This window comes from Pistacia vera, unplaced genomic scaffold (genome assembly GCF_008641045.1).
Source record: "Pistacia vera cultivar Batoury unplaced genomic scaffold, PisVer_v2 Contig461, whole genome shotgun sequence".
In the NCBI taxonomy this organism is placed as follows: domain Eukaryota; kingdom Viridiplantae; phylum Streptophyta; class Magnoliopsida; order Sapindales; family Anacardiaceae; genus Pistacia; species Pistacia vera.
The window spans coordinates 1,822,684-1,833,031 of NW_022196292.1; the positions used below are offsets into that span (position 1 = coordinate 1,822,684).

The 10,348-nt window shown below is 36.0% G+C and overlaps 1 pseudogene; it reads right to left on the minus strand.

Moving 5' to 3' along the window:
- Positions 1-5,022: 5,022 nt before the first annotated feature.
- LOC116145472 lies at positions 5,023-7,962 on the minus strand (annotated as a pseudogene).
- Positions 7,963-10,348: the final 2,386 nt, after the last annotated feature.

Here is a 10,348-nt window from a genome sequence, read left to right on the forward strand (position 1 = left end):
TCCTAAACCCTTCTTTTCTAATCTTGCGAAATTCTTCTACTTTAATGTCTAATAAAGTAATTATACATGACATTAAAAAATATATATATATTAAAGGAGTATTAAGAAAAATGTAAGCTATGCAATACAAACAAGCTATGTATAGAGATTTTTATGAGCAAACTGATATTATATATCAACTTGTTTGATGATTATCATTAGTACATATAAATATGGGATTGCCATATGCGAGATGGGCTGAGGCCCAAAACCAATAAAACTGAAAAAGTGAGTGTGAACGTGTTGATAAGGAAAAAAAAAAAAAAAAGGTGAGAGCGAGAGAGAAAGGGTTTGTGTGGGCAATAAACCAACTCTTGAGTGACCAAATGATTTGATAGGAGCTCTTAGGTATATTATTCAAGAGATTTGGAGTTCGAGTCTTTTTTCAGTTATTAATAGAGATGGTTACTGGAGTTCTTTTTTCGATCATAATTATAAGGTTCTAAGAGATTAATTGAGGCGTGCGTAAATAGTATAAATACTCTAATCTGAAAAAAAAAAAAAAAAAAAAAATGGAGGTTGTGGGCATGAACAAGAAAAGGGCTTATCAAGTTCATCTCATCTTCATGATCATATTAGAATTTCTCCATGAATTTCGTGATTCCTGAAACAACTAGGATTCAAATTCCACTTTGTAGAGTTAAATGCGTATGAATGGGAGTACTCTCATAAGCGAGGTCCGTCAGTTTCTGGTCCAGGTCCTGGACCATGTGGTTTTAATAGAATTCTGCTCAGACTAAGAATCCCCCACAGGCCAGGCCCACAACGGGACAGCGTTTTAAAGGTACACGAAACAACAAACAAACAAACAAGATAGTCATCTCATCTCATCATCTCTTCAATTACATTGACACGTCACTTTCACATCACACTTTACGTGTCAGTTTGAGGTCGGTCTTCTCTTTCGTTGCCCAGCTGTACGTGTGCGTAATTCAATTGCCACCACCAACAACCTGGCGGTCTTACATACCCCACGTCATCGCATCACACAAATCTCGTCGTTACTTGAGAAGACTTTAATTTTTAGATTTGAGCGTGAAGCTGATTGCGACTTCGTAATTAAGAAAAACTTTGACAAAAGTGGGTCCCTGATAATGATCTTGCGTCTATCAGACCTTCCTGATCATGATCTTGCGTCTATCAGACGCTTCCTGATCATCCCTGACTCATGTAATCACTTGCTTCTTCTTCTAGATTCTGGCCACCACGGTAAAAAAGTAGTCGAAATCTCGTATTATGGCATATTACCAACTGATCTGACCGGTAGTGTACTGATCTAGCCTTTTCTAACTAATCCACTGTGATCTGACCAGAAAAAACTAGATCACAGCTAAAGGTCTGGCCGTTAAGGGCTGATCTTTGGCAGTAGCTGGTTATCGACGACAACCATATATTTGGTCATCGTTGACAACCAAATATGGCTAGATTAGCCTTTTTCCCCAGCAATCCACAATGATCTAGCTGAAAAGTTATATCGGTGCACGATTGACTGCACGACCGGCCAGATCCAGTCGGTCATGCGTCATTACGGCAACTTCCGATCACCCTCTAGCGGTGGTTGCCGATTGCCGACATTTAATGGGTGGGTGGGATGTTTTTATTAATTTTTATATTTTATTGTATGGGTGTTTAGCTAAATAACAAACCTATGAGGTGTTTTTGTTCATTTTCAAATCCTACCTCGTAATAACAACCTAACTCAATTTTTCAAATCCTACCCAATAATAACAAGCACAACCTTATAGATTCCGCAAATATTTAGGCTGTGATTGTTTCCCTATTCAAATGCTATCCTATCTAATCATATTCAAAATATATATATTTGTTTTAATATTCTCAAAATACAATCATATTCTATTCAACTCCCCCAATAATAAAAGTTATATATTAACAAAAATACCCCATCCACACACATATTCCCGACAAACCGGCCACCATCACCGAAGGTAGCCGAATATGCTAAAATAGCACACGACTAGCTGGACGTGGCAGTCGTGCGCCGATCTAGCCTTTTCTGACCAGATCCATCATAGTCGACCAACAATGCCAAATGTACGGCCAAGTCTAGCCGTTATGGTTATTCTGGCCATATCTGGTCGTCAACGATGCCAAGATATGGCCATCATCAACAGCCAGATGTTTGGCTATAGATCTGCCGAAAAAGGCCATATTGCCACTAGCACCGGTGTACACCATTCTAGCGACTTCCAACCACCGTTCGTCGGTGGTGGCCGACTGCTAGCATTTAATGGATGGGTGGGGGTATTTTTGTTAATTTTAAAACTTTTATTGTAGGGGTGTTTAGCTAAATTAACAAATGTAGGGGATTACAAAATAATCTTAAAAAATATTTTCCAAAAATTTACCAAATACATTTTCAAATTCAAATCTTATCTCGTAATAACAACTCAACTTAACTTTTTCAAAAATATTATTCTAAATACTCTACCAAACACACCATTTATCATATCTGCATTGCTTTCCCAGTTTCTTCCAAAGGCTGAATCATTTTTACCCTAATCTTTTGTGAAAGTAACAGTTCCCCTCTAGGTTTCAGAAACACCTAGTTTTAAGGTTTGAATTCGAAAAAAATGGGAGTAACTTTGGGCTTTTCTGAAACTAAGACAGGAAATTATCCTTTTCTGATAGATTGGGGTTAAACGTCATCAATCTTCTTTGATATAATAATATATTGAATGTAGTACTAATATCAATTATGAAATGAAACTCCATTATTAATGCAAGTAACGTAATGGATTTTCTTTTCACTGCGAAGTAAATGAAAACAAGGGCAACAGATTGCTGCAGAGCAACTCATTACCAGCTCAGTTATATGTCTAACTTTGAACCAAAACTTCTTAAAAAAACTGTGAAAATCTGGATAAGAGTAAACCCTAACGATAAAACTACTTGAATTTATTATATACAGTTCTTGATTCTCCATAAACCACTATTATATATGAAGATTTGACCAAACTCTGAAATTTGAAAACACCTTAATTGGACTCAGAAAATAATGTAAAAAACTAGCCAAATAAAACTAAAACCATTACTGTACGCATTCAAAGCTTATTTAATGTAGTTGAAAATGAGATTAATTACAAGAAAAGGAATCAGGTAATATATTGAAACGAAAATGAAGAGAGTTAAAAGAAAAGTCGAAAAAGAGAAGCAAAGAAGGCAAAGGAATTGAATGTTGGTGACGTAGTGGTTGCATGGAGCGTGCCTCATTTCCCGTGACTTGGATCTTTCAACATTACCAACTACTTATTTAACCTTTTGTGTGTTTCTTGCTTGACGTAATTTTAAAGCTAAAACTTTCATTAATTATTAATTAACACCAACCCCGCCCTTTGTTTTATTATAATTAAGCCGCTGTTTTAATTTAATTAGTTTATGTTTCTGGGTAAATCCATGGCATATTTATGAAACAGGGAACTGAAAACTAAGCCATTTATTGTTAATAAAACAATGCTTTGGAAAAGGTTTCTGTTCCCTCCTCTCTCCTTCTCTGCTTTGACCCATTTGGGACTGTAAATATTATGATTATTATTCCAGAAATTAATGAAATTAATCCAATTGTAAAAGGTTGAAGAACATGGATTTTTATTAAGGGAACACTGCATGAGATAGATAATACTGAGTTCTGCAAGTACACAAAAACATTAAAAACAATTTTAAAAAACAATAAAATTGTGAAAAAGAAGAATGCGTTGATCACGGTTTCAGCAAATTTCACATAATCTCACTAGGATCTGGTCGCAATGCATGGTCCATGGATGCTCGTCGGTGACTGTAAATTTACTTTGCAATTTTCTTTTTCTTTTTTTAAATTGGATGTTCCATCTTCAATTTACTTAAATCGACGGAACAAGTAATGAGTGAAAACGAAAACGAAAAATATTTTTCCGGGAAAAGCGAAGTCAAAGAAGGTAGGGGAAAGAAAACAGCGATGTCATCGAAACGGCGCAACACATGCAAAATAGGCGACGTTGGCCACACGTGAATCCATTATTGTTTGATGTTGGGTCCCTGACCCTCCCTCCTCCTTCCAACACTCCCCACGTGCGCCTTCTTTAACTTACCGAATGTGTTGTGTTTTGACAATCCCGATGCTTAACCTTATTAAATCAAATTAATAAATCCTACACTTGCGCCTTCAGGTTTGGAAACAAAAATATTTAATTAAAATTTCTAATGGGGGTGGGTTTTTACTGGTGGTGGTTGAGAAGAGAATCCCTGTTGATGATGAGAATCTGCTTCTGTTTTTGCTGCTGTCGTGTGCAAACTGACAAAACCAAAGAGGTAATTAGTCAAAATTTAATCAAAGATTTCTCATTGACAATGACATTTGACAAAGATTTTGAATGGATTTATCCACTATTTGTTACACCTTTGTCAAAGAGTTTAGCTGGTAGCATTGAATTAATTACCCTTTTTTATTTTATTTTTCTGTGTAGCTTGAGTTAGTAACATTTTTCTCATTCTCAAACAACAAAGATTTGGTAAAATGACAGGGCAGATCAACCATTAAATATCAGAATTGAAATGACTTGACATAAGTTCAGCCATTTATATGGTATTCTTTCAGGTTTTCTCATTGTTAATCATAAATCTGCATTTGAAGTGACAAAGAAAAAATTATTCATTTCTGAATCAAAGTTACAGAACAAAAGGCTAGTGTTACTTGGAAGATACTTTTAGTACATAGGCCATATCCTACAAACATCTAAGTATAGACAGGCTTTGCCTGCAAAAGGAAAAGAGTAGAAACAACCAAAAAAAAATTGAGTGGCCTATATGATAATGAAAGGAATTTTCAGAAGCCAACTATTAATTTGAGAATTAAAAGAACAAGAGTTTCATGGAGGATTTAGCTAGAACGTCCAAAAAATGGAGCAAGCAAGAGCTAAAAAAAGTCAGCAGGGAACAAAGATTCAATCAACCAGCTGTACAATTGAAACCGTACTTTATTCCTTTACTCTATACTCCTACATTGTCACTGCTGCTTGAATCCATTAGAATTGTCAACCTCCTAGCTGTTTTCATGAATCACTGCAACACAAAAAAGAAACTAATCAAAACACCCATTTTCCGAGATGTGTCATTTCAAAAAAAAGGCAAATGAATTGCTACCTGAATGGTTCACTCCAATATGCTTGACCGCACCTGTAACATCTCGGTAGAGAACATGGCTAAGTGTCTCAGAATTTTCTATACCAAACATGTCAGCAAGCTTTCTGTACAATTCATTATAAGACGTGGGTAACGAGGTCAAGAGTGCGACCTACATCCTCTGATTCCATGAAAACTTTACATGCCCGTCTCCAAGTTGGGTTCGGATTCTGGCGATTATCTTTATACCAGTGGAAACCCTTCACAGAAGTGCGCTCGGTAGCCTTGTTGATGAATTGCAGATCCAGAACCATCGGAAAAATTTCCATCTATCTAAATTTCCTTCCGATGAACTATTTCCAGTAAAAACCGGTGAAACTGTATCACCAGAGCAGCTGAGAGACATTTGCTGCTCCGTTAGTATTGGTTGGCCAAAAAGTACAAGCTGGGGTGTCTTTACATCATCAGTTCTTTTTGAAGTCTGGGTAGAATGTGCCATGGTTGCAAGCAAGAAACATTCTCACCATGCTAGGCTTCTGGATGATTGGGCTTTGGAGGCTCTCATGGTTGCAGCAGCACGATCAAGGTGGGAAACCAGCTGTAAACAGACTTGACTGTATTTATTGAGGTGGAGATCCGTTATGGATAGACCATAGTGAGCATGCCTGGCTCCCTGCTGCCAGCAGGAGTGTTATCGGGTGACACCCAAAGGGGCGTTCGGCCCAAGGAGGTTGCCAGAAAATGTTGGCATTTGCAATTGGCCATCAAGGGGGAAATCTGGGTGTTGTGGCAGTCTCGACTTCTTCCTTGGTGGTGAAAGGGGGATAGATGGATCGCGGGCATGTTTGATACCAATTCACCGCCACGGATTGACACGCTTCACATTTTGGAGCAAATCAGCTCGTCCCAAGTAACCTGCACCACATGAACTTCAACAAATTAGAACACTTGTCAAAAAAGGGCAACCAAAAATCCAGAAAAGAGATTAAGGAAACAAAATTTGATATTGAAGGCAAGACTATGCTAAAAAGGGATTAAAACAAAAGGAGAGAAGAAAATCTTCCAGATATAGGATTTATCAAAACTAAATACCAATTTGAAAAATGTCAACCAAGAAAAGCAAATGTGAACACGTCTTCAGAAATATTTGACGGGATCTGGAGAAAAATCAGAAAGTTCATACGTATACAATTAGTAACCTAATCCGATTGACACAGATTATACCTTTCAGTATACAGTTGAAAAAGAAAGTTGTGTTGGAGTGGCATCTGATCTTGCCTAGACAAGACCCAAATATAATGACATATATTAAAAGCTATACCACATATTGCTTAATAAGGGATAAAAACTAGTTATCCTAGACAACTCGTCAGCAAATCCATCTTAAGTCCAGATTCAATTCAAAAAGCATGGTGTGAACCAATGCTAGTGCATCATTATAATCCGGAATAACAGAGCAAGAAGAAGGAAAAAAAAACAGCAACTTTCTGTGACAGATGGAACTTAGCAAAGAAGACAGAAGTGAAAATAAAATTTATTACTGACCTATAGTAAATCGAATTGTTGCAAGTATTTGGAATTCAAAAGTTTCAGTGGACCAGAAAAAAGTTGTAAAGAATAATAACAAGAATACAAAAGAATTTCACAAGCATATCCCAAATTTCATGTACTATTTTAGTCGGATTGCTGATCAAGAAGATGACTTTACCTGGAGAAGCCTCCAAGGTGAATCAGGCCAGTAAGTGGATCAGAAACCTGAACAGAAGATATAGTTCCCATAACCACTTATTCGTGAAGAATCCTCCGTTTCAAAGGCCATCTTAAACCTCATTCCAGAACACCACCGGATCTGCAATGCTGCTTTCACCATTGAGGCCTTCACAACAAACTCCGGTGTACTGGCTCGAGGGTAGTACACAACCTCGAAGGGCTGCCTACTGGCACCAAGCGTTGCAGCTTCAATAACAATTCAGGCCTCATTTTCCCCTTCCCATCAAATTATTCCCGTTATCGAATTTGATCCATTAACATTTCCATTACAATTCTCATTAACTTATTATCATCCTCCCTCAAAAACGCTGAAAACCCTCCATAAGGCGCAGCACAGTTTCCATTCCACCCAGAAGACACCTCCGGTCCAACTCCAATCCCTCTCTTTGCACGGCGAATTCCAACGCAAAGATCCCCATTCTCCGCCCTCAAAAACACAATTGAATCTCCCGCAACAAGCTCTTTGTGATTCACAAAAGTACCCACCCAGTTGTCAACAATCCTCCTAGGTGTCCCTCTATAAATATGCCTAAATTTCCATGTTTCACCATGAACATCCTTAGCTAGAATGGTTTTGTACAGGGGATCAGCAGAGTAATCTAATCTGGGAAAGATTGTCTCCCACAATACCTTGGAACAGAAAACCCTCCCCCGTTATTAGCATCTGACTGGTCAAGGTCTTCGCAAATGATGCAGGTTTATCTTGTGTTTCAGTGTTTGAATTCCAACATTCCATCACATCAAAATCAGGTTCATTACCAACTGGAATCAACTTAATTTTTGCAAATACCTCATCAGTTTCAGATCAGCCATGAATTTGATAGCTGAGATCCTACAGAGTACATATAGGTAATTCTTTGCACGCTCCTGAAATCAACCGGCCCACAGGCGTGCTCTGCATGCCCTTGAGGAAAGTAAAAGACTTTCGAGTTCACCGGGGGCATTTGCACCATGCCTCCGGCACAGGCGTGCCATAACTGAGAGTCTAAGCACTTGTCAACCTCTTTATTTTCTCTTTTGACTCATAAAAGTAATCATCTCCACCACTGCTGCATATTTAAAATCCTTCTTCTTTACCTCACTTGAAGAACACTGCACAAACCAGATAGGTTACCAAATTAGACATTTTAGGGACTCAATTAAAAAAACCAGTGATGGGTTCAAAGTAATGAAGTAAACTCATGTATTCTTACCTTATAAAAATAATTTGGAATCTTTATGCCATATCTCCGCAGAAAGTGAAAGAGCCCAAAGATACATATATATTATAATACACCAAAACCAGCAGCCAGAGATGAAAGTTGTAATTCCATATACTCTCAACTTGCCAACCAAAATCCTTCAATAAACCTTCATATATCTTTTAATTCGTCCTGACTTCATTAAGTGAGTTCTGGCTTCACAAAGTTAAAAGAAAAATCTTGCGGAACCAACCAACACAGCTCAAAATCAAAGATCTACCCACAATTCCTGACTGACTCACTTATATATCAGTAACTAACTAACCACAAATCACGGCCTTGAAAATCTCTCAAAATCATTTAATAAAAATCCCTTTTGAAGGAATCTTTTCGTTGGCGTTGTTCAAAGATTCAATCAAAGCAATAGAAAGAGCGCACACCACACAACACTCACACTCACAAGAAAGCACCTTTTCGGATCATGCAAGAGTCCAAAAGCAATACCCTTCTTAACAAAGAAACGAAAATTCAATCAAAATATAAGCTTGATTAGTACTAATCACAGTTATTAGTGCTGTAGTAATTATTGTACTACTTTTCTGGTTCTGCTTTTGTTATTTATTTTATTTTATTTTATTTTTACCTTTTTCTTCGGATCTGAAGAAACTCTGTGTATTTCAGAACCCAAAACACAAAGATCTTTAAGGAACCTATTTATTTTATTTTATTTTTATAAAGTATCATTTATTAATTCTCTTTCATTATTTTAACCCATTTTTTTATTCATGCAAAACTGTTGCTTTCCTTATCGCGATATTTTTTAAAGTCTCGCGGATTATTGGGTCTCCTTAAATGCAAAATAAGGTAGTCGTTAACCGACAAGTTAACTGTGGTTAGTACTAGTCAACCAGGGTTACCTGTACTGATTTACAAGTTAACTAAAACTGTTTTTTGTTGGCATTTTGTAGAGAGGAATGTTTTCTGCTCACCTAACTCTCCTTCAGGCGAGTGCAACACTCTCTAAAATTAATAATTCTTTTTTTATAAATAATAATAATACAATTCAATTTTCCCTTTTAAGTAAGCACACGCAATGTTAAAAGGCATTTGTATACAAAATTGAAATAAAAACGTATTTTCATTCCTCAAACCTCATGTTAAATATATAATTTAATTTTAAATATTATAAAATATAGATAGTAATAGTTTTAATAACACAATTCATTTTAAGTTAACTCCAAAGGGTTGACGTAGTCAAGAAATTATTCACTCCTTGAGTTTCTGAATTCAAACCTTGAGACTATCTATCATATTAATATTGTAACTATCTGGTCTTTTGAATTTATAAATGTTTAATGAATTTTGGATTAATTGAGGTGTGAGAGTAAGCTGATCCGGACACGTTAGTTATAAAAAAATAAAAATAATTCATTTCAAGTTAAAAGGCAATATATTGTCTTTGTTCTTACTACATGCCATTGTATCTCATAAGTCTTAAAATATATAAGATAAATTAGATTGAAATTAATTCGACAGATAATTAAGAATAAAATTAGAAAATTAAATTAAAGCTGAATAAAAAGGACAACTAAAAAATCATTCAAAATATAAGGATCTAGAAGAATTTAAGCTCTATTTTTTTATTGAAATTGATATCACCTTGTAGATTTAGTAATATATAAATGGAAATTTGAATAAGTCAAATTCTAGACCACCCAAAGAAAACATTGGCAAGTAGTTTTGTTATTAGCGGTGAAACTTTTGACTTGAAGAGCGCGTGGGGCTTATATGATGTCCATTTGTTTTGGTCCGGTTGAGGGAAAGCCGCCCTGGTGACTTTATTGTCTGTTCTCTCTAGTAGTTAAGTCTTGCGTCTTGACTCTAGGCTCAAAAAGTAAAAACCAATCTGTTTGGTTTTCTCTTCATCAGTTTCACTCTTGTCTCTTTTACAACGCGTGGGTTTTAATACAATCCAATTTCTCCCCAGAAGTTAAAAACTCTTAAATGTTGTACAACTCTTAGTTTATAATGAATTTAAATAAGGTCCACACTTCAATCCGATAACTTTTCATCATAATCTTTGACATAATAGCTCTAACAGTCTCACTTGCTTATTATAAGTGTAATTATTTAATTAGAGATCACAACTCAATGCTATAAAAAAAATAATAAATTTAGATTATAAACTTAACATTACTCGTTTTAAATATACTAACTTAATTTTAAGTATGTATAACAAAAGT